General features: G+C 37.7%; 1 protein-coding gene across 1 annotated transcript in view; it reads left to right on the top strand.

The window, feature by feature from the left end:
• C5HXorf58 (chromosome 5 CXorf58 homolog) overlaps positions 1 to 21,581 on the top strand; it is an 82,483-nt gene extending 60,902 nt beyond the window's left edge. The window contains exon 9 of the transcript XR_011968251.1: positions 91 to 21,581. The gene's annotated coding sequence lies outside the window, so the exon portion shown is untranslated. The remainder of the gene's footprint in view (positions 1 to 90) is intronic.
• Positions 21,582 to 24,024: the final 2,443 nt, after the last annotated feature.

The raw sequence follows: 24,024 nt of genomic DNA, 5'->3' as shown, positions 1-24,024 counted from the left end.
AGCTGTTCAGTGCAGAGTATTCTTGGTTTTATCACAACATCACTCAATGTTTTTATCAAACGTCTCCTCCCTTTCTCTTTCCTCACACAGCTGCTGCCCTGGTTTAGGCCTTCTTACCAGAATGCTGGAATCACCTTAGAGTTGGTCTTCTGGCTTCCCTTTTCTTCTCGTTTCCAATTCATCCTTCACACAGCTGCTAAAATAATCTTTGTAAGCACAAGTCTTATATATTTGCTATATGTAAAAATCTAATTTTTATAAAACATATTTTATAATCTTCAACTGACACAGAGATCTTGTTACAGCAGCCACATGTGCTGGAGCTTTCCTCAAAATGAAGAGCAGTTAATGATTGATTAACTTGTCTTGATGATGGTTTACTCATTTAAAAGGTAAAAAAAAGAATTGTGGGCAGTCAGTTATTGTGCTGAGTGAGTCCGGAAGACTCCATTTTTAAAACCTTGTTTAAAATCCTGAGTACTTGGCAGTTACTTCAGATGGAGGTGGGCATGCTCACTGATATCAGAATATATGGCCCCATAGCCTGCATGGCAGTAGTGCTTGCTCACCAACCCCATCTCCTCATCTGAAAACCTGGGTCAGTCAAAATGCCTTTGCCCTTATATGGAAGACATTCCTCTCTATAAAAAGCCAGACCCCAGCTCCAATGGGCACTGGTCCTCCCCAGATTTTTTGCCTTAATGTTGAATAAACCTTTTTTAAGTTGCAGAGTTTGCCTCTTTAATGAAGGCAAAAGCCCAAACCAGGATATCTTTTAGGAGAATCAACAAAGGGACATTTGCACATTAGCAGAGAGGAATTCTTTGCTAGGGTTAAAGTGATTGGAATGTTTCAGGGAAGTGACCACCCCATCTCAGAGAATAAACTAGAAACAGACATTTTCCCTAGAGTTAGGAAGAACAGATTTCAGAGGGTTCATAAGGAGGGTAGAGAGATTCCTACAAACTAAAATCCTACAGAAGCTGGTCCAGAAGGCTAGGAAGTTCTCAAGAATTAAATTCTGAAGAGACAGAAAATTCCACTGAGGAAAAAAGGTGAGTTGTGTGAAGGGAGTGATGTGAATGAATGTATGAGTGAATGAAGAAATGAAAGAGTATTTGTTATGTTCCAGGCACTGTACTAGGTACCAGAATCACAAATACAAAAATGCCATCAAGGAGCTTTCATTCTAATCAGGGAAGACAGCACCTGTCACATTTCTTATCATTCCCAGAGCTGGGGGGAGTGGGTATGGGGAGAGAAGGAGGAGGACATGTATGGTAGTATAGCATGGAGATGGCTGAGAAGCAGCAGAGTGAGTTCTGGTTCTAGATATACAGAAAATTCTTAGCAATCATCAGGCCAAGGCCCAAGGACAGGAGTTGGTGCATTGGTTCAGAAGCCAGAGCTATGACTTGGTATGAAGATGGCTAAAATTGAGACTGAGCTAGATAAAGAGAACTTTCACCTCTAAGGAGCCTGGGGCCCTGAAGTGAGAGCTGGAGTGCAGAAGGAATTCATATTTTAAAGGAAAAGTACAGATGAACCTGTCAAGATAGCAGAATAAGAGTAAGTGGTATGTAGTCCAGCTCTCCTTACAAGTACTCCATTAAAGATATGAGATCACAAGGTGGAAGGATTCAAAGAGAGAACAGCAAAGTCACTTTTCCAGCTTGGGCTAGATTAGGATCAGAAGCCAACCAACCAGCTGGGCTGCAAATTCAGTGTGGATTTAGGAGGAGACCTCTGGCAGTGAGTGGGGTTAATCTGCAACTGTCCGCCAAGGCAAGGAGTGGTTGTGGATTCAGTAAGGATAGTCCCTGACCCTGTCCCTTGGGAGGGCAGCAGAAAGAAAGCCTTTACCTCTGTCATTGTGATCCCAGTATTGGGTTGCAGATCCAGTATGAACTAAGGCAAAGACCCGTACCTAGGAGGAGTGCTGACCTACAGCTGTGTGCCAGGGCAGTAAGTGGTTGAAGAGGCAGCTCAGACGTGGTCTAAAGTGTGTAGTGTATAGGCCAAGGAGTAGTAACAGAAAGGCTAGTGGCTATGTGGCACTGAGGTCAGAATGGGGTTGCAGATGGCTCACACACTGGGGTGTCAGACAATAAACATTAAGTACCTACTGTGTGCCAGGTATTATGCTAAGCAGTACAAATCTAAATAGGGAGAAAAGTCCCCCTCAAGGACCTTGTAGTCTAATGGGGGGGCAGGGCAGGGAAACAATACACAAAAAGAAGCTGAGAGGGCAGGGGAGGGACGGTACCTGGTGCAGGGGCATGATGAAGTGAAAGGAATGCATCCTCCTGAATAATAAGATGGCTGGCTTGGTGTCACCTTCTATAAATGAAGGTTCTGGGATGAGCTCTTTGCCCTTTAATAAGGACTCAGGGAAAAGAGTATTCGATGAGATGTGAGTTTCAGAACTGATGTGAGTTTATAGGATGAAGAGGTTCCTGGGGCTTGATAGAGAAGTCCCTCAGAGGACTTCTACAGCTGGATGGGAGATGAAGAATGAATGCCCAGGGTCAGGAGCTCAGACCAAGGGAGTGTTTGGTAGCTCTAAACCCACAGGACTTCCAAGTTGAGTGACAGACCCTGGGACCACCAGCAGAGCTCCCACCAGTGGTAGGTAAGCTTGCAGCTATGCCACCCAGTCCCAAATCAGGAGCAGCAGCTTGCAAGGCTCAGACGAAGAGGTCGGTGATCAGATTTAGTCTTAGATCAGACCACTATGGTGCACACTGAAAGATGACAGGTCCCTAGCTTGAGCTACCCCTGGGAGACCCATGAACACATCATACCCAGAGAAAGTAGTGGTGGGACCTTAGACAAATAAGAACCAGATGTCCCCTCCAGAAATATGAAGAGTCTGACCCTAATAATATAACATCTCAACTTCTTGTAAGGCTAGGATATTGAGAAAGTAAAGATTCCCATGATAAAGGGTATTATACCAGGACCCAAAACCAGAAGGGAATTATTCCAAAACATCTATAAGCAAAGTCTCTAAAGAATAATGCAGCTTTCCTACAAGATCAACTAGAATTCCTAGAAGGAATGAAACAAATTTTAAAACCATTTAGGATGATATAAAGAAATGGGCAAGTTACTTAATCTCCCTTTGCTGCAATTTCCTCATCTGTAAAATGGGGGTAATAACATGTAGGGGTGTGCTGGAGTCAGCTTGTACCAGCTCAAGAGAACCAGCTGTTAAATTATTGGTGTACTGGCAACCACTATGAATAAGGCCTTATTGTTAATTTTCTAGATTTAAGTAATGGATAAAATATTAATGCTATTAAACTTAAAAATGTGTTGTACATATTCTGGACAGACAAGTGTTACAACATTTTACCAGCATATCCCTGCTGGTAAGCTACCTCTCAGGGTTGTGAGGATCAGGTGACATAATATAGATGGAAAACTTAAAGTACTAGATATTGCTAACTCTTAGTGTGATTATGAAATAAAGAACACTAGAACAAAGAATTAGGAAAGCCAAAGTCTTGCAGGAAATACTTGGAAGGAGAATTAACAGCATAGTACATAGTGCGAGAGGTACAAAAACTTTTGCAATTAACATACTCCCTGAAAAATTAGAATGGATGAAATGGAAGTTAATAACACTATGAGAAAAAGGTAAATATGAAAGTCAAAAGATTGAAAAAAAAGAAGAAATAAGGTGTCCCATGTCCAAAACAACTGACTTGGAAAACCAAGGATTTGAGAATCATTGGGCCTCTTGAAAACTGGAAGGAAAATAAAGCTTGAACATATTTCAAGAGATCATGAAAGAAAACTGCCCAGATCTATTAAAAACAAATGGCAATGCGAAAATAAAATCTACCTGTCACCTCCTGAAAGAATTTCCAAAATGAAAACTCCCAGGAATATAAAATACAGGGGCTCTAAATCAAAGGGGAAAAAAAATATTATTGCAAGCAGAAAGAATGAAAAGGTTCAATTCCCAAAGAGCCACAGTCAGGATGACACAAGATTTAGTAGCTAACCTATAAAAGAGCAGAGAACTTGAAATATGTTTCAAAAGCCAAAAAATATTGAGCTTACAACCAAGCATAACTTACACAGCAAAACAATATAATCCTACAGGGGGAAAATGGATCTTAATGAAAGAGATAATTTTCCAAGAATCTCTGATGAAAAGACCAGAGCTAAGTAGAAACTTTGAAATACAAACACAGAAATTGAGAAACATAAAAAAATATAAATACAAGGGAGCAATTGTAAGATACTATCAAGGATGAAGTGTTTAGTTTCTAATAGGAGATATTTGTCATGATAAAAGCTGATTGTCATCAAGAGTCATAGAAGAAATAAGAGGGCCTGGGTTGGGTTTTGTTTTGATGATCTTAGAAGTTTAATGAAAAGGGAGGAAGAAAAGCAATAGGGATGAAAAGGGGAGGACATGGGGAACATAGGGCTGCACAATTAGAAGTTTATACAAATGAGGAAGAGGTAGGGAAGTGTGGGTGTCATTTGAACCTCCTTTTCATCTGAGGTCAAAAGAGTAAAATACTTTCTCTTCCCCTCTCACATATATTTGGTATCAAAATACATATAAAGAAGGGAACAGGTAATAAAAGAAAAGAATACTTGGGGAGATGATAGTCATAAGCAAAACAAATGCTACCCAAGCTTGGAGGGAAGAAAATGGAGAGGTTTAAAGGAAAGAGGGTAGAATCTCTGTTTAGATCTGAATGAGAGGAAGAGAAGGCAGGGGGAGGAGTAGAAGCTGATTCAATAAAGCATAAAAATCTGATTCTGAGCACAGTGCTCTCATCTCTTTATAAAGAACCTCAGGGCAACGAGCAAAGAGGGGAAAGTATAAAAGAACAGAACAGAGAGACACCTATGCAATAAATGATTATAACTGCGAATGAGATGAACTCAGTTGTAAGATGTAAGAGGACAGGGGAATGGATTAGAAAATACTAATAATAAAACATTACTGAAATTTAAAGAGTTAAAATAAGGGGCTAGCAAAATGTATTATGCTTCAGCTGAATTCAAAGAGAAGCAATCATGATCTCAGGCAAAATAACAGTAAAAATAGATTTCATTATGTGAGATAAACGGAAATTACATTATTCTGAAAGAACAGACAATATCAACACAGCATATATACACTAAATGCCATTGCATTTAAACACTTAAAGGAAAAACTAAATGAGTTTACAGGGAAAAATGGTAAAACTAGTAATAGTAGAGGACTTCAATGTCAGGAATATGGAAACAACCAAAATAATAAGATTCTGATTAGAGTTTTAAATGAGTTAGATAGGAACAGCCAGGGGACTTGGTGTGCACTGGACCTAGAGTCAGGAAGACCTGCCTTCAAATCTGATCCCAGACACTATTATAAGCTGTGTGATCCCAGGCAATTCATTCAACCCTATTTGCCTCAATTTCTTCACCTGTAAAATGAGTTAGTGAAAGAAATGACAAATCGTTCTAGTGTCTTTGACAAGGAAACCCCAGTCAGGGTCACAGAGTCAGAAATGACTGAATTAACAACAAGAAGAAGATAGTGCACATCTCTAGTGATTGTTAAATGGAAATTAAAAAGAATATGTATATTCTCAGTTATGTAGGGCACTTGTACCAAAGATGGTGTCATGTATTCAGCCTAGAAAAAATCACAGAATAGAAATTTTAAATACATCTTTTATTGGTCACAATCCAAAAAATGCAATAAAAATTATATTGAATAAAAGGATATTGAAGAATGGATTTAAAAAATGATTGGAGATTAATCTTAAAGAATTGATGGGTCAAAGAAAAAAATCACAGAAATAATTTCATTAAGATAATAACAAAGACAATATATTGAAATTTTGGGAATGCAGTCAAAGCAGTTCTTATCAAAAACATTTTTCATGATTGGAGTGTGTGAGAAAAAGGGATCAGGGAGAATGGACTCAGGGGAGCCAGTGTCTCATGAACTTCACATCAAAAGAAGTGCATAAAGTCATAGATTACAGCTGGAAAAGTCCTTAGAGGTTATCTAGTTTAACTCCCTCATTTTATAGAAAAAGTAACTAAATTTAGTCAAGAAGTCAAGTGAGTGCCCAAGTCACACAGGTAGTAATGGATATGTCAGGGTTTGTACTAGGTCCTTAGGCTCTAAAGCCACTGCTCTTGTCATATTTAGGTTATAGATTTAGGTATACTTCAACCCCTGCCATTTTGCAGAACAGGAAACTGAGACCCAAAAAGGTTAAGTGATTTTGTCTAAGGACATTGAAACCCAGGGCCTCTGACTCCCAAGCCAGGACTCTTTCCCCCATACCCTACAGCTTCCCAATACTGACACAAATGCATGCGCTTGGAACCAAATCCAGACCTGCCACATGACAGGGACTGAGTTGGCAAAGAATTAACAGGAAAATAAACTTCAAAGTGAGAGAAGATAAAAGACTAGATTAAAAAGAAAGAGAATGTAAGAACCAGTGATCAGTGGTGTGGGCTAGGTGAAAAAGCAGAGTGAAGAAGGACCAAGTGAACACAAGCAAGGCAAAGAAATAGTCTTTTTATAAATAGGAATATTAATGATATAAACTCATCCATGAAAGAGGACAGGAAAATATATCAGAAAAAAGGAACTAACAATATATTGCTTATGAAAAACACACAAAACAAAAGACACTGTTAAAATAAGGGATTGGGAGAGAATTTGTTATGTCTTGGGTGAATTACAGAGAGCAGAGGTAGCAATCATCTCAGAAAAGGCAACAGCAAAAATAGATGTGGTTAAAAGGAATAAATAAGGATATCATGTTTAAAGACACCATCAATGAGGAAATAATATCAATATTAATGATATCAACTTTATGTATGTGTGTGCATACACACCAAATGACTGAGCAAAAAATATTTAAAGAAAAATGAACAAAATAATAGGGAAAATAGATGATGAACTTATAATGTTCTTGGGGACTTCAATATATCCCCTTTTCAAGTCTAGCGAAAGATAAATAAGAAAGGAGTCCTGAATAAAATTTTAGAGATGTTTTTATATGATAGTTTTCTAGTAATTAATGAATGTCAATAAAAAGGAATATACATGTTTCTTAGCTATATATAGCACATTAAAAACTATGAGCTAAGACATTGGAATTTCATAAATGCAAAAGAACAAAAATCTGGCCACAACACACACACAAAAATATAATCAATAAAAGTCAGGGAATAGGGAGATAATCTATTTTTCTCTATCCTCCTCAGAACTCATCTAGAGTATTATGTTCAGTTCTGGCAAATGGTTTAAGCTTGCTAAAGAATATGTAGTGGAGGACAGCCAGTATGATGAAAGGCCTTGAATCCATGACATAAAAATCAGTTGAGGAAAATGGGCATGTTTATCCTAGAGAAGAAAAGTCTCATGGGGGCAGGAAGAACATAAAAATGTCTTTGGGTATTTGAAGGTCTATCATATAGAGGAGGGATTAGACCTGTTCTTTTTGGCTCCAGGGGACAAAACTGGGTACAATGGGTAGAAGATGCAGTGAGACAAATTTAGACTAGACGTCAAGAGAAACCTCCTAAGAATCAGAACTGTCCAAAAGTGGAATCACCCACTTTGAGAGGTGATGAGTTCCTGTTCCTTGGAAGCCTCCAAACAAAGTCTAGGTGACCATTTGTTATGTTTCATTTGGTATGGATTTCTTTTTGTGGACAGGCTAGATACACTGGCTTCTGAGGTCTCTTCCAATTCTCCAATTCTCTGATTTCTATGAGATTTGAAGAAAGGATTCAAATGTTATGAAAGACTAATTTAATAACAAAATATTTGGGACAAGGAAAAAAATCGTAGAAATAATAGGTGATTTCATATTGAGTCAAATTTTTTAATATCTTGTTTCCTTAATTGGACTTTTTTTCCCAACAATATTTATCCATCTCACCTGACCATTCCCCCAAGTCCCTCCAAATTAAATAATACCTCAAAACAATTTCTGAAGTGCAGAACCCACAAAAGAACAGGGTTAAACAATCAACAACTTAGGAGGTTGGCAGGAAAGCTCCAGTGCAGATGAGGCCCCAGCAAATCAGCAGTGGGCCTTGGGAGTGACTGAATCAGCAGCACTGTTTCCAGAGCTCTCAGCCTACAGACAGTAAAGGGGTTTAACAACTGGTCAGAAGGAGATTACCAGGGTCTCTGCGCTGGCACTGGGGCAGGACTTTGTTGCTTTGCCCATCCTTGGATCTGGGTTGCAGTCCTGGATGGCAGTCCCCACATGACAAGGAGCAATAATTGCACACCAGAGCTTGTGGCCACAGCGGAGCTGGCACTGTTCTCACAATTCCAGAGCAGAACAGGATGATTGTGGTCACTCACAGACCAGAGCACAGCCCAGAAAAGTAATAAATACACCTCTCCTTAGATCATACAATCTTGGAAGGTCCCTTATAGGTCCCTAGTAGTATCTCTGAAAACAGCTGAACAAAATACCTAAGCTTGGGACAGTGTCCCCTCCACTCTGGAAGCAGAGCCATGCTTTAGCAAAGAATTAAAGGTTAAGACACGGGCTGGAAAAAATGAGCAAATGATAGAAAAAATTTTGACTATAGAAAGTTATTATGATGAGAAGGAAGATCAAAGCACCCACTCAAAAAAAGGTAGCAAAGTCAAAAATCCTACATCCAAAGCTCAAAGAAAAATATTAATTGTCCTTAGGCCATGGAAGAACTCAAAAAAAGATTTTAGAAATCAAGTAAGAGAGGTAGGGGAAAATTGGGAAGAGAAATGAGGGCAATGCAGGAAAATCATGAAAAAGGAGTGAACAGTTAGGTAGAAGAAACACACAAAAAGACCGAAGAAAAAAATACCTCAAAAAACCAGAATAGGCCAAAAATTCAATGAGGAAAAGAATGTCTTGAATTGGCCAAATGGAAAAAGAGGCACAAAACAAGGCACTGAAGAGAACTCCTTAAAAAGTAGAGTTCGTCAAATGGAAAGGGAGGTACAAAAGATCACTGAAGAAAATAATTCCTTAAAAATTGGAACTAGGCAAGTGGAAGCTAATGACTCCATGGGACATCAAGAAACAATAAAACAAAACCAAAAGAATAAAAAAAATAGAAGATAATGTGAAATTTCTCACTGGAGAAAAACTGGCCTGGAAACTAGAGTCTGAAAAATTATTGGACTACCTAAAAGCCATGATAAAAAAAAGAGCCTAGACATCATCTTTCAAAAACAAGAAAAACTTCCCTGAGATTCTAGAACGACGGGGTAAAATAGAAATTTAAAGAATCCACTGACCTCCTGAAAGAAATCCAAAAATAAATACTGCCAGGAATATTATAGCCAAATTCAAAGCTTCCAGATCAAGGGGAAAATATTGCCAAGTGGCCAGAAAGAAACAGTTCAAATATCAGTGAGCAATGAGAGTAGATGGTTTTCTCTAAGAACTGGATAACATATACATATGTGTGCCTTCACCTCATGATGCCACAGTTTTTAAAGAGTACACTGCTAAGCTGGAGTGTGTCCAGAAGAGGACAGCCTAGAAGATGAAGGGATTTGAGTGCATGTCATATGAGAATCAGTTAAAGGAACTGGGCATTTAAGATTGACTTGGAAAAGAGAAAACTAAGGGGAAGAGTTCAAGTTTTGGAAGGGCTATTACATGGAGAATGGGTTATTCTTGTTCTATACTACAGAACAGAAGTAATAGATGGAAATCATAGAGACAAATTTAGGTTTGATGTTAGGAAGATCACCCTAACTATTAGAGCTGTCCAAAATTTGACTGGGCTGCATTAAGGGTTGGTAGGTTACCCCTACTTGGAGGTCTCTAAGCATAGGCTAGATAAGCATTTTTCAAGTATATTATAGATGGGATTTCTTTCATTTATAGGGTGGACTAGATCAAAAATGTCAAACACATTACTCACAATATTCCCAAGTGCTGCACAAATAAGATTAAGAAGTAATTCAGAAATATTTAAGAAAATATATCTTAAAAAATCAGTGTGGATAATGCTCACATCTTCTTCTAAGTCAATTTGTGGCCTGCAAGGATCCTCATGTACAGTTTCACTGACGCCTATTTCTATTTAAGGTTGATACCACTGGACTAGATGACCACTGAGATCTCTTCAAAAATCTCAATTTGTGTTTCTGTTACAGAATCTTCCCTTTTTCTGAACTTCCCTACTTTACAACCTTGATTCCTCATTCACACTCACTCCACATGTCCAATCCGTTGCTAGATCTTACATCTTTTGTGTTCTTTGCCTCCACTCACATAACAATCACTCTGGTATAGGAACTCATAACCTCAAGGCTGTACTATTGTGATAGCCTTCTTGTTGTTCTCCCTCAAGTTTTTCTTCACTCCATTCTATCCTTCTCTCAGATGCCAAAGTAATCTGAAAGCACAGGTATAACCATATCACTCTCCTATTCAACAAATTCCAGTGACTCCCTATTACCTTTTGTCTTTCAGAAAATGGCCCTTCTTACCTTTCCAGTTTTATTTCACTTATAACTCAGGGTTCAAACTTGACACATTCACATGAGACTGTATTAGTGGAGTGGATGATGACTTGATGCACACCTACATTAGGGGCCGAATTGGCATGAGAGCTGGGAAAAGAGACATTTTTCTTTCTTTGTGCTTTGAGTGAAGACACTTGTGGTTCCATACCTTTATTAAGAATAAATCTGGAGAGAAAGAGGAAAAAAACTTTGGGAAGCAGAACACAAATAGAGAAGTCAGCACCTCCACATGTCCTTGATTTCCAGCTGATTTCCCCAGAGACTTCAGGGAATTTCTGCTTGGGTAAGAAACTGGAAAGTTTCTCTCAATTGAGCTCCCAATGGAAGCACTGGAATTGTCTTTGCAGAGTTGGGGGTTTTTAGGGGGAAGGGTAGGGAGTATGCTGACTTTTTATGCAGTTGTGGAATGGAAAAAGTTATTGTAATTTCTTCCTTTCCTTCCTCTTTGAGTTTTTCCCCCACATATTAATATCATTTTTATTGCCTTTTAAAACATAATATATTTAATTTCCATAATAAATTAAAGTTATTCTCTTCCCTTCTTTCCCTTTCCTTCCTTGCCTTCCTTCCTTTGTGCATTGTTATCACTACTTTTCTCCTTCCCAACTCCCTCTCCTCCATTTATCAATAGTTGTGAAAAGTATGTCCATTAATCCTTTAATTTTTTTTACAATGTGGCCTTTCATATCTAGGTCCCATATCCATTTGAAGCTTAGTGTGGGTATGTGGTATGAAATATTAGTAAAACCAAATTTCTGTCAGATTGCTTTCCAGTTTTCCCAGCAGTTTTTGTTAAATAATCCATGCTGTAGTAATTGGGGTCTTTGTGTTTGTCAAACGCTATATTATTACATTCATTTGCTCCTGGAGCTCTTGTTTCTGTCCCACTAATCAACTTTCCATTTTTTAAACTATCGTCAAATAGTTTTTATGATTACAGCTTTGTAGTACAGCTTGAGTTCTCACAATACTAATCCTTTTCCTTTCTTTCTTTTTCATTATTTCCATTGAGTCTTTATCTTTTGTTCCTCCAGATGAATTTTGTTATTATTTTTTCTCATCCTGTAACTAACCCTTTAATAATTTGATTGGTATGGTGCTTAGTGAGTAAATTTATTTAGATAATATCATCATTTTTATCATAGTGGCATGGGCTAACCATGAGCAGTTAAAAGCTCTCTCATTATTTGGGTTTGTCTTTATTTATGTAAAGAGACTTTTATTCATATAATTCATCTTTTTTTTTTTTAATAAGTGGACTCCCAAATATTTTATCCATTCTACAATCAGTCAATTAATAAGCATGACTATGAGCCAGGCATACATAGTACTAACTGTCAGAGTACAAAGTAAGGTAAAAGAGAGTCCCTGTCCTTAAAGAGAGTGAAGAGAAAGGCAACATTCAAACAGGACAAACAGGAAATCATCAGCAGAGGAGACACACTAGAGCTAAGAGGGGCTCCTCTTAATGAAAGGTTCTTGTAGAAGGAGGAGTTTTAGCTAGGACTTGGAGGAAGCAATGAAAGCCAGGAGACAGAGACAAAGAGGGAGAACATTCCAGGCATGAGAGATAGCCAGAGAAAATGCCCAGAGCCAAGAGATGGGGTGTTTTGTTCAGAGAATAGCATTTTAAATGGAATTTCTTTTGGGATTTTGTGGCTTTATTTTCTATCCAGTTACTTTGCAGAAGTTACTGTTATGTTTAATGTTAGTTGACTTTTTTGTCTCTCTAGATAGACTATCATATATCTAGAAAAAGTGATAGTTAAGTTTCCTCTTCCACTACTTTTCTAGCACCATGTCAGATAATGATGTGGATAACAGATGATCTTAAGTTACCCTTGATATCCCCGGAAAGACCCTTAGTTTATCCCTCCTGCATATAATATTGGCTCTTAGTATTAGATAGATATAGTTACCACATTAAGGAAAAGTTGATTTATTCCTACACTTTTTAACATGGTAGCTGCAATGAAATGGTCTGTACTCTAAATGCTTTTTTACCATATCTATTGATCGGTAACTTTTACTGTTTTGCTGTAGCGTGGTCTATTGTGCTCATTGTTTTCCTAATATTAAATCAACCTTGCATTCTTTTCTTTGGGAGTTCATTTATGATCTGTTGAACTCTTTTGGTGAGATTGGATTATTATAGTGCTCTATTTCTTTTGCCATTAATTTGTTATGTTTTTGTAAATACTTGTAAATATTTGTCAGTTTATTGGAATATAATTAGGCAAACTGATGTCATCAATTCAGTAGTTTTTTTGCTTCTGACTTCATTAATCTCTTTTTCAATTCTCAGGATTTTTGTTTCCTTTAGAATTTTTTATTTGTTGCTTTTCTGTTTTTTAAAAAACTTTTCTGGCCAATTCAATGATCTGTTGTTTCTTTTGTAGATGAAAGTGTTTAGACGTAGAAAATTTCCTCTGAGAACTGCTTTGGCTACATCCTAAAAATCTGGGTATGTTGTCTCATAGTTGTCATTTTGGGGATAACATTTGCAATTATTTCCATAATTTGTTCTTTAACCCACTAATTATTTAGGATTTAGTCATTTAAAAAAATTTTTTTTGTTCCTTTCCGCAAATGATTTTTATTGTGCTGTACTTAACAAAGGAAGTGGTTAATAAAGGATTTTTTTGAAAATTTAATATCTAATATTTCTATTTTTAGAAATATTAAGTTTAATCTTTCTGTTTTTAAATTTTTATTTGTGTGGTTTTCAATGCTCCAATAGATGACCAGTTTTTGTAAAGGTTCTGTGTACTCCTGAGAAATATATAAGTTGCTGTCTATTCCAATTCAGTAATTGCCAAAAATGTATCATGTATAACTTTTCTAAAATTATTTTCAGATCCTTCTTTGCTATATTTGTCTGTCTTTGAGAAAGCTATGTTGCGGGCCCTTACTGTTATAGTTTCAGTTCTCAATTCTGCTTGTAACTTGGCAGATTTTTCCTTTAAGTATTTACATGCTATACAGTCTATATGTGTATATCTATATTACATGTGAAGTATTGATATTTATTCATTATCTATGGTGCCTTTAGGCATAATATAGTTTCTCTGCTTATGTCTTTTGTTTATTTTTGTTTTTAATAGTTTATTTTTAGTAGAATTGTTATAATTCCATCCCTTCCTGTACTCACCTTGAGCAATTTTTTAAACACCTGAAAATTCAAGCCTTCAGTGCATGGCTCCATAGTTCACCACATTAGCCATGACTGAAAATGTATGTATCTTTGTGCACTTTGAGATCAGTTAAGAAATTAAACCAGTCATACATTAATTCCCAAAGGAAAAAAACTCTAGAACCAAACTGATTCACAAGTGAATTATTATATAAAACTACATAAACTGTTTACAATAGGAAGAAAAGGCACCATTTCACTCTCTTTTTGTAACACTAATATGGTCTTAATTCCTAAATCATGAGAGACAAAAGAGAGAAAGAACAATGTCCCTAAAGAAAATTGATGCAAAAAAAATTAATAAGATATTAGCAAGCAGGCTACAATATATTAGAAAGATTACACATTATGATGAGTTTGGGCTTATACTTGGAATTTAAGGTTGGTTCAGTGAAATGAAGGCTATTAACAATAATCATGTTAATAACATAAGAAACCATAATAACATAAGAAACTAGATAATTAGATGCTAAAAAGGATTGACAAAATCTGAAACTGGTTTCTATTAAAAACTATAGAAACCATAGGAATAAATGAATGTTTCCTAAATTTAGTAAGCAGTATTTATCTAAATGCAAGAGAAAACATGATAAGTAATGAAAAAGAGGTCAGGGCTGTCCCAAGCAAAGAAGCACATGATCACCACTACGAGGTAACATATTGCTGGAAATGTTACAATGTTACAAATGTTACAAATGTAAACAAGACAAAGAAATTGAGGGAATAAATAGAGGCAAAAAGGAAACAAATGTATCCCTTGTTGCAGATGATAAGGTGATGCACTTAGAAAACCCTAGAGCAACTACAAATAAATTGAAATAATCACTTTACCAAGAATCCATAGAAATCAATTGTATGCAGTCGTGGGGAGGGAGGGGGGGAGTGGGGGGTAGGTGGAGGGGATAAAATCACAATTGTATGGCAGTGATTGTTAAACATTACAAAATAAAAAAAAAATATGAAAAAAAAAAGAATCCATAGAAATCATCAGCATTCCTTTATATCACCAACAAAACTCACAAAGAATGGTTATGAAGAGAAATTTTATTTTAAGTAACTACAAAAGTAATATTTGGTATTTTACTTAGCAAGATCCACCCAAACTCTGTAGAAATAAAGCCAGATCAACATAATTGAAGAAATACTAATTGCTCATGGGTAGGTTGAACAAATATATATCTTAAAAAATCGACACCTACATTAATTTTTTTAGTTGGCACTATATGAATCAAATTCTCAAAAATATTTTCAACCTAGAAAAAATAACAAAATAGATATTGAGGAACAAAAGGTCAGGATTAGTAGGGTAATAATGAAAATGTGGCAAGGAAGGGTAGTATATCATTATCAGACTGCAAACAATACTACGAAGCAGTAAACATTACAATTATTCAGTACTGATTAAAAAAATAAAAGAGAGCCGTAGTGAGTGGGACAGATCAGGGGAAAACATACAGAAATCAGTGCACACAGTAGGATGTATCTGATAAACCTAAAGACCCCAGTTACAGAAAAATTGCTGGGGAATCTGGACAGTAGTTTGCCAGAAATTAGGGTTTAGACCAACAGCTCACACCATTCACAAAGATATTCCAAAGGATATGTGACCTGAGTTATAAAAAGTCATATCAATTAAAGCAAATAGTTTTTCTCAAGCAGCTGGCTTTACAGAATGATGAACTGATTAGACTTCACGATGTGATCGAATTTTTAAAAAATGCAAAGGTCAACAAATTAAAGGAGCAAGATTACCTTTTGTATCTGAGAACAGAGGAAGAAGAGTTGATGAATAAACAAGTAATAGAGAGGATCACATGAGATCAAATAGACAATTTTGATTATAATAAATTTTGAAGTTTTTGCTCTAATGTGGCAGAAATCAGAAGGAAAACAGGTAATGAGAAAAATTTTTGCAATAAATTTTTATTATAAATGTTTCAAATCCAAGATAGATAAATGTATCAGACTAAGAACTGCTTTCCAACAAATAAATGGTCAAAGAACAGGGAAGTTTTCAAAAGCCAAGTTATCAACAATCTTATGAAAAAATGCTCTCAAACACTAATCAAGAAATGGAAATTAAAGTATCTCTGAAGTTCTATCTATACCTATCATACTGGCAAAGATGATAAAAAAGGAAAATAAAAGATTGGAGGAACTGTGGTGAAATAGGCATGATAGAGATTGTTAGAGCAGTCAATTAGTCCAATAATTCTGGAAAGCAATTTGAACTAGGCCCACAAGGTTACCAAATTCTGAATAACTTTGATCCACTGATATTATTACTAGGTCAGTAATCCAAAGAAATCAAAGAAAGTGGAAAGGAAATTGTGAAAAAAATATATCTGCTCTTTTCTTGGTAGCCAAATGGAAACTAAAGGGGTATCCTCCTATTGGGGAATGGCTAAACAAATTATGCTGTATGATTATAAAGAAATATTATTATTGTGCCATAAAAAATAGTAAAATTGTTGATTTCAGAGGAAACTCAGAAGACCTCTATCAAGTTATGCAGAGTGAAATTAGCAGAAATATTAAAAGTTATACAATGACAACAATATAGAGAAAAACAACTTTAAAAAACCTTAGAACTCTGATCAACACAATTATAAACCACCAACCCAAAAGAATGAAGATGAAACATGCCACTTACTTCCTAACAGAGAGGTGATGAAAGTTAAATGCACAAAAATATATACATTTTGAGACAAGGTTAATGCGGACATTTTTTTGTTGTTGTTCATCTATGCAGCTACATATTGAGGGCTTTAATTTTTTTTATTTGTTCAGTGGGGATGAAGGATCTAGTGTGAGGGACAGATAAATTTTTTAAAATGCTTGTTTATTGCAAAAATAAAAATCATAAGCTAAAAAGAGAAAAAAATGTGACCAGAGATTGAATTTGGTTAGTCGGTCAGTCAGTGAACATTTATAAAGTTCACTACTAAGTGCCAGGCACTGTGCTAAGTGCTGTGAATACAAAAAGAAGGAAAAGGCAGTCCCCGACCTCAAAGAGCTCAAAATCTAATGAGGTGACAACAAGCAAATAAATATGTACAAACAAGCTACATGCAGGATAAAAGAAAAATAAGTGAAGGAAGAAGAGTTAGGAAAAGCTTCTTATAGAACATGAGATATTAGCTGAGACTTAAAAGGAAACCAGAGAAGCCCAGTAGTTGGAGATGAGGAGGAAGAGCATTCCAGGCCTTAGTGATAGCCAGAGACAATAACCAGAGTATAGAGAGGGAAGTTTGTAGAATGGTAAGGAGGCCAATGTCACTGGTTGGAAGAGTAAGTGGCAGGAAGTAAGGTGTAAGGTGATTGATGGCTGTATTATGAAGGAAGGGTAGGTTATGAAGTGCTTAGTATACCAGAGAATTGTTATTTGATCCTGTGGGTAATAAGGAGCCACTGTAGTTTACTGAGTAGGGAGGTGACATGATCAGACCTCCACTTTAAGGAAAATCACTTTGCTAGCTGAACAGAGGATGAAATGGATTGGGGAGAGGCTTGAAGCAGGGAGACTCACCAGCAGGCTCCTGGAACAGTCTGGGCATGAAGTGATAGGGGCCTGCACTAGAGTGGTGGTGTGTGTGTTCGTCCTTCGTTACCGAAGAAGACCATGCATCAGAGAAATGATGACATGACTTGTACTTGACTTTGTTTTGAGTGAGGGAGGGCTATGCAGGTCACCAGCCTCACTTCTCCTCCAGAGCCATCTGAATCCAGTGACCAGATATTCATCAGGATGACTGGAGATGACCCAGGAGGAGGCAACTGGGGTTAAGTGACTTGCCCAAGGTCACACAGCTAGTGAGTGTCAAGTGTCTGAGGTGAGATTTGAACTCAGGTCCTCCTGGCTCCTGCACTGATGCTCTAGAGTGGTGGTAGTGTCCAGTGAGAGAAGGGGGCATATTTGAGAGTTGTTACAAAGGTAAAAATGACATTCCTTGGCATCAGATTGGATAAGGGAGGTGAAAAAATGGAAAATTTGGTATTAGTCCCAGGTTATAAGTCTGAGGGACTGGGAGAATGGTGTTGCCTTCTAAAGTAATAGGAAAGGTAAGAGAGTGAAGGGTTTGGGAAAAAGACTATGATTTGAGTTTTGGATATATTGAATTTATGATGTCTACTGGACATCCCATTTGAGATGTCTGAAACACAACTGGAGATGCAAGATTAGAAGTCAGCAGAGAGGCTGGGGAAGGAGGCTGAGAATCATCAGCATAGAAATAGATAATTAGATAATAGAAATATTTAATTAAATCCATGGGAGTTCATGAGATAACCCAGAAAGTAGTATAGAGGGAAAAAAGAGGGCCCAGGACAGAACTCTGAAGTTCCTATGATTAGAGGACATGATCTGGATGAGGATCCAGCAAAGAACACTAAGTAGGAGCTATCAGATTGGTAGAAGAAGAACTGGGAGAGAGTGGTATCCCCAAAACCTAGAGGAAAGAGAGAATCAAGGAGAGTGATCAAGAGTGTCAGTGACTGCAGAGAGGTGTGGGAGATTGACGACTGAGAAAAGACCGCTAAATTTCACAAGAGACCACTGGTAACTTTGGAGAGAGCAGTTTTAGTGATATGATAAAGGTTAAAATAAGTAGCTAAAAACAGTGCAGAGAGGAAGCAGAGACTCCTCTTATAGAAAGCTTTGTCAAGGTTTAACCACAAAGAACAGAAGAGGTATAGGATGATAGAGGTAATGGAAGGATGATCTAAAAGTTCTTTCAGGATGAGGAAGACCTGATTGACATGTGTGTAGGTGATAGAGAATGAACCAGTAGATAGGGAGAGATTCAAAATAAGTGAAAGGGGATGACAAAGGGAAAATCTGTTTGAAGGTAATGGGATGAAAAGAAATTGCTTTAGTAGGTAGATGGATTAGCTTTGGTAAGGAGTAAGGTCACCTCATCATTTGAAATAGAGTTGAAGGAGATAATGGTAGAAGGCATGTGGGAGATAAAAGAAGAGGAGAGAAGGGGGAACTCAGTGAATGGATTCATTTTTTTCTGAAAAATATGAGGCAAGGTTCTCAACAGAGAGGAGGGGGAAGAGGGAGCCATGGGAAATTTGAGGAGGAATGAAAATGATTGGAAGAGCTTCTGTAGAAAGTGAGTTGATAGTGAGCTGATCAGGTGGGTCAGGTATAAGATTGGCCAGCATCAGGGAGGGCCCAGTCGTGGCTAGTGGACCTAGTCAGAATGGCTGCAAGCTTTTTTCCATCTTTGTTCAGCAGCATATGTGTAGTGTAGGAGCAAAGGCAGTCAATGGTGGCAGCGATCTCAGGTTTGGCAGGGTGCAGCAGGCTAACTAATTAGGGTGCTAAGGTTTCAAGGGAGGAGGATAGTATAGAGTTGAATTAGTTCATGAAGGACTCAAGATGGGGAAAAGAGTGTCTAGTCAAGGGAAGATGGTCTGGGAGAGATTTGAGAAGTCAAAGGATTGAACTTCGTCTTGGTGTGGGCAAAGAGTAAGGTTTTGTAAAGGAAGGCAGAGGGAAAGGTGAAAAGTCAATAGATTGTGGCCATATAAAGGAGTTTCAGAATTCTTGAACATAGAAGTGTAGTACTTTTATGACAGAAACATGGGTATGACCATTTTTGTGTGAATGAGGTGGAGGAATAAAGTTATGGAAATGAGTAGGTTGAGGAACTGAGTGACTAGGGTGTTTGAGGAAGAGTTAATATTGAGTTAATTTGAGGAAGAGTTGAAATCCCCTAGCAAAAGTTAGCAAAGAAAAATTGTGAGTCATGTATGAAATTCATCAACGAAGGAAGAGAAATCATGTAGGGGTATGAAGACAAGCATTACCAGGATTTTTATTGAGTGGTAGATATGAACAGCATGAACCTCAAAGGAAGGGAGGTTACTCAAGTTATGGAAGAAGGGGGAGAATCCAGAAGTGGTAATGGGCAACAAGGAATATTCCAACTCCTCCACCTTGACCAATGAGCTGAGGAAAATAAGTGAAAGTACAGTCAGTACTAGAAAGGGTGGCCAAGAAAGCTATGCCATCTGGGGGAAGCCAGGTATCAGTAATAACTAGTACATGGAAGGAGTGAAAGAGGAAAAGATACAGGATGAAAGGAAGTTGGTTGCCTATGGAACAGGCATTCCAAAGGGGAGAGGAAGGAAGGGGTGGTATTTGGTTGAAACTTTGGGATGGGAGGGTTGAGTGGGCTAGGTAATAAGGAATCAGGTGATGGGGTAGGGGTGAGAAATGGGGTTTGGACAATGACATACAGAGGTTAAGAATGACTGGCATATGAAGGCTATGACCAGGCTATAAGAATTTCAGCACTGAGTGGAAGACATCACTCCTTTTCCCAAAAGAAGCTGCAGCTTACACTGGAGGCAAATGCAATCTGAGATGGAAAGTATATGGTGAGATGACCAGGTGGGAGACCCTGCTTCACTACTCTTCTCTCTGAAGGCTAAAGATGAGACAGGAAAAGGGTGCTACAGATGATGGAATTTGAACAGCAGTAGAAAGAAGTTTCATTTTCAATCAGCTTTCCTCTTCCTTTTCCCTTAAGGAACAGAGGCAGCAGGAAATGAAAAGTCTGAAGTCAAAGGGGTTTCTCTTTGCAACAGAAGTTCTCCACATTGAAGTTGGGAGATTGGACTGGTAGCAGAAGAGGGAAGTTGCCTTCTGCTCAGATGGAAGTCATTAATTTGGGACAGATTGAAGATACCCAGTCCAACCACTTGCCACCTTGTCTCAGGGGACACACTGCACCCAACAGGAAATGTAAAGTACAAAGTACATGGTTAGAGAACTCCTCCTCTTACTTGAGGAAGCTGCCAATAAGGTGACCATAGAAAGAATTCAATGAATCTTTCAAATGCTCTTCTTTATTGTGCAATCATATCTTTTCATTTATAGTTAGGCTTAGATTTGCAGGACAGGTCACTATGGGCTGCGCATCTTGAGCATCCTTTGCTATTCAGAACATTTTACTCCATTTCCTCCTATAATTTGGTAAGTACAGAGTAGTCTTATGTAATTCAAATTTCCTTTCCTTATATCTGAAGGTCATTCTCTTGGTTGCTTGCAGAATTTGTTGTCTGTCAGAAGAACTATTCATCACTATGTGTCTTGAAGTTTATGGTGATATTTTAACAACTATTATTATTATGGAGGCACTTCTGATTAACACTTCATCTTTTGTGTTACATTTTCTTATTTCTTGCATTGCGGTGTTCAGGTTTTTGACTTGTCATGTTCTTCATAAAGGTATCAGTCTAAGATACCTATAATCCTTATGCTGTGTCTACTTATTCTATCTTTAAGATTGATGGGTTTTGTTTGTGTGGAGATCATGCCTTCTTTTAATGTTAGTGCTTTTAGTTTCTCTTTTTCCAGAGTGTCCTTCACTTGTCTGCGTCTTTATGTTCCCAATTGGTTAAACTCTTATTTCTTTGGCGAGATTTACCACCATGGATTCAAGTTTTTCTATTCTAACAATTATTTCTGCTGCGCAGGTTATAAATTCTGCTTTCACACCTCTTTTAAACCATTCAGGAACATGTTGCTGCGGTTCTATGCTTTATTGGAAATCAACAGTCCTCTGCCTCATCAGATGCTGATTCATTTTCCTTTGTCAGCACTCTAAAAACAAACAACTTTTAAGGAATTAAGAACTCTGATTCAACACTGATAATCATGATTCCAGAGGACTGATGGATAGGTTACCTCCTCATGACAGAGGGGCGATAGGCTCAAGGTGAGGAGTAAGATACATAGTTTGGACATGACCAACTATTGACTATGTATATTTGTTTCAATAATTTTTTTCTTTTTCGGTGAGGGTGGTAGTGGGGTAGAGATTAAAAGAGAAAGAAAATCAATTTTGTTCATTTTTTTAAAAATTTAATTTAAAAATAATTCAGCCAAATGTGAAGGAGGTCTCTAGTGGAGTAACCTAGGAATCTGTAATTAGCCCTGTGCTAACATTTTTATGAAAGATTTGGAGAAAGACATAGATCTATACTCATAAAATTTGCAAATGACAATAAGCTGTAAAAGGTAGCCAACACACTTGATGAGACAGACAGGGATTTAAAAAAAAACCCCACACTTTAACAAGCTAAAACACTGAGATGAATTTACTAACATTGTATTCAATAAATGTAAAATCTTACATTTGGGTTCAAAAGATCAGTTTGAAAAACAGAGAGGCACAATGGTTAGAAAGAAGTTTGAGTAGACTGCAAGGTCAACATGAGTCAGCAGAGTGCTGGGCAGACAAAAACAATGTCACCGTGAGCTGCATGGAGAGGCATAGCTTCTAGGAAGGAGGTGACAGTCCCTCTTACTAGTCAAACCACAGCTGGTTTATTGTGTTCAATTCTGGTACCACAGTTTAAGTACACTGAGAAATTGGAGAGGGTTCAAAAAGCAACCAGGATGGTAAAAGACCTCCACTCCATGACATGTGAGAATCTTTTGGTGGAACTAGGGAATGAACATATTTGAAGGGCTGTCACATGGAGGAGGAATTAAGACTTGATCTGTTTGGCCTCAGAGGGCACACCAGGGGCAACTGGTTGGTTGTCATTCATTCTCCAAGAGGACCAAAATGACATTACTATATTGGAATCAAAGTACAGTGTGTTCATCTGACTGGTCAGGCCAATATGAGATCGGGCAGGCACAAATAGACCATACTAACACGTGGAGTGGGGATGTCTCTAAATTTGAACATCTCAGTGCAGAGGCAAAGTACGGATTCATGTCAGGAAAAACTTCCTAACAACGAGAACTGCTCAGAAGTAGAATGAATTGCTTCGAGAAGTGATGAGCTCTCGAGACTTCAATGGAAATTTTTATATGATGATTTAAGCTTGAAGGGACTCTTAAGAGGTAACTGAATCCAATCCCCTCATTTTACAGATGGGAAAATGGAGACACAGGTTTCAGTGACTTGCCTAAATCAGATGGCTAGTAACTAAGGAAGGATTTGAATTCAGGTCTTCCTGTCTCCAGGTTCTGATCTATGCACTATACCACTTAGCTTTGATAAAAAGACATGACCGCTTGTCAGGCTTATTAGGACAGTGACTCCTTTCATATATGTGTTGAATTAGCTTCTGACATCCCTTCTAATTCTCAGATCCAACAATTCTAATAACTGTTTTTAGAATAATTTAACTTTCCGTAGCTGTGGAGTGGGATTTGGAGTCAGAGTTCCTAGGCTTAAATCCCAAGTCTGTTTAGCCACCTGTCTGATCAATTTCCTGAGCTATAAAATGAGGAAGCTAAACTGGATGATTTCAAAAGTCCCTTCCAGCTTTAAATTCTATGACAGCATGCTCCTGAGCCATGTAAGATAAAAATAAAAAATTCTAAGTAGAATGTGCCGTATTCAAATCAACACACATTTATTAAGTGCCAGGAATTATGTCTGCTGGTAGACCAAAGTGAAAGCTCCTTCCCTCAAGCTTACATTCTGTCAAAGGAGATAATACATACATATAGAGACACATACAAAAAAGACATTGGGCGGGAGGGAAAAGGAATAAACATTTTCATATAGCGTCTGCTAGGTGTCAGGCACAGTGCTAAGCACTTTACAAATATCTCATTTCATACAAGCTAATTTTGTTAAGGAATATATTAACAGTTGGAATTGGTGAGAAGAAATCAGGAAAGGCTTCATGAAGAAGGTGGCACGTGAACTAAATATTGAATCCATGTAAGAATTCTAAGAGGCGTAGGAAGGGAGAGAATGCATTCTAGACATGTGAAAATCCACATGAGAGGCAACAAGTACCTGAACTAGAGGAAAAGGATAGAAATAACTGCTGATGTGGAGGCAGAAACATTCAACAACCGATTGGATAAGTGGGATGCACTGCTCAGGTCACGTCCAATTCTTCATAATCTCATGTGGAGTTTTCTTGGCAAAGATACTGCTGTGGTTTGCCATTTTCTTCTCCAGCTTATTTTATACATGAGGAAAACAGGGTCACAAAGCTAGTAAGTGTCTGAAGCCAGATTTGAACTCAAGACTCTAGGCTCGGCACTCTCCACAGTGCCACCTTGCTGCTCCTAAATATGGTAAGGAAGAGTGGAAAGTCATGGATGAAACCAAAGTTAAAGCCCAGATGACTGATGACGCCCTTGACAGGAACAGGAAAATTTAGTAAGATTTTGGGGTGCAGCAATAATGAGTTGGTGGCATGTTGAGTTTTAAATGCCTACAAAAGGCACCCAGTTCATGATGTCCAAAAGGCAAGAGAGAGGCTGGGCTGGATATATATATTTAGGAGTGGTGTGGCAGGCTCCAGG

The sequence above is a fragment of the Notamacropus eugenii genome, chromosome 5, assembly GCF_028372415.1.
Source record: "Notamacropus eugenii isolate mMacEug1 chromosome 5, mMacEug1.pri_v2, whole genome shotgun sequence".
Taxonomy (NCBI): Eukaryota; Metazoa; Chordata; class Mammalia; order Diprotodontia; family Macropodidae; genus Notamacropus; species Notamacropus eugenii.
This window is presented reverse-complemented; position numbering and strand designations above follow the sequence as displayed.